Source organism: Myotis yumanensis, unplaced genomic scaffold, assembly GCF_028538775.1.
Source record: "Myotis yumanensis isolate MYYU_CA2020_CCGP unplaced genomic scaffold, mMyoYum1.0.hap1 SCAF_4, whole genome shotgun sequence".
In the NCBI taxonomy this organism is placed as follows: Eukaryota; Metazoa; Chordata; class Mammalia; order Chiroptera; family Vespertilionidae; genus Myotis; species Myotis yumanensis.
This window is the reverse complement of record NW_027223755.1, coordinates 94,989,443-94,991,003: the sequence shown is the minus strand read 5'-3', so window position 1 is coordinate 94,991,003 and position 1,561 is coordinate 94,989,443. Positions and strand designations below refer to the sequence as shown.

Genomic DNA, 1,561 nt, shown 5'->3' with positions numbered 1-1,561 from the left:
TCTCTCTCTCTCTCTCTCTCTAAAAATCAATCAATAAAAAATAATTTTAATAAAAAAAGAAAGAGAAATGATTTCGGGGAGTGGAGAGCCACAGCTGTGAACTTCCTGAAGGGAGGGATGGATTTTGTTCATCTGTTTTGTACAGTCTCTAGCACAGTGACTCGCAAGTCAGGCAATGTTTGCTGAATGAAAACAAAATCCAAAGGGAGAGTTTATGTAAGAGCATGAGGAATATTTTTCCTAAGGCATCATTCATGATAAATCTAATTTCTAAAAATGTTTTGGAAAGAAATGTAATAAAGTGTCTTTCTTCCTATCTGTGGAATAATGTCCCCCAAAGATGTCCATGTCCTAATGCCTAGATTCTGTGAAGACCTTGTGTTACATGATGATCGGGAATTAAGGGTACAGATGGAATTAGGGTTGCTAATCATGTGACCTCAAGATGGGGAGATTATGATGGATTATCCAGGTAGATCCAAAGTAATCACAAGGGTCCTTATAAGAGGAGATAGGAGCATCATATAAGAAAAAAGGTTGCCAAAACCGGTTTGGCTCAGTGGATAGAGCGTCGGCCTGCGGACTGAAGGGTCCCGGGTTCGATTCCGGTCAAGGACATGTACCTGGGTTGCAGGCACATCCCCAGTAGGAGATGTGCAGGAGGCAGCTGATCGATGTTTCTCTCTCATCGATGTTTCTAACTCTCTATCTCTCTCCCTTCCTCTCTGTAAAAAAATCAATAAAATATATTAAAAAAAGAAAGAAAAAGGAGATTCGCCCGCTGGCTGCCGGGATCAGAGGTCAGAGCGAGCCCCTCGGGCACCACTGGAGGAAGATGGTGGTCACCCAGGAGGAAATTAAGAAGGATCCGGAGATGCCAATTGACCGGGAGAAGATGTGCCCGCTACTGCTGCTGCTGCTGCGTGTCTTCACCACCACCAACGGGCGCCACCACCGCATGGACAAGTTCTCCTGCGGGAACGTGCCGTCCAGTGAGCTGCAGATCTACACCTGGATGGATGCAACCTTGAAAGAACTGACTAGTTCAGTAAAAGAAGTCTACCCAGAAGCTAGAAAGAAGGGCACACACTTCAACTTTGCAATTGTTTTTACGGATATTAAAAGACGTGGCTATCGGGGAAAGGAGATCGGCAGCACCATGTCCAGGAGAAAGGGCACTGATGATTCCATGACCCTGCAGTCGCAGAAGTTTCAGATAGGAGATTATCTGGACATAGTGATCACCCCTCGAATTGGGCACCACCTCCTTCAGAGCGCATGAGACCATAATAAATTTCATTGACTACTAGAGGCCCAATGCACGAAATTCATGCAAGGGTAGGCCTTCCTTCCCTCGGCTGCCGGCATCGGCTTCCCTCTGGCACCCAGGACCCGGGCTTCCCTCACAGCCTGGCTTCGTCCGGAAGGTCGTCTGGAAGGACGTCTGGTCTAATTAGCATATTATGCTTTTATTAGTATAGATTTCTTGAGTTTATTTTTCCTTCAATTATGTAAAACAAATTTAGGCTTTTCCCTCCCCCTTTTATTGCCATTAAGCCTG

At 45.5% G+C, this 1,561-nt stretch overlaps 1 pseudogene; it reads left to right on the top strand.

Moving 5' to 3' along the window:
- The first annotated feature begins 835 nt into the window (after positions 1 to 835).
- Positions 836 to 1,282, top strand: LOC139008245 (histone deacetylase complex subunit SAP18 pseudogene; annotated as a pseudogene).
- Positions 1,283 to 1,561: the final 279 nt, after the last annotated feature.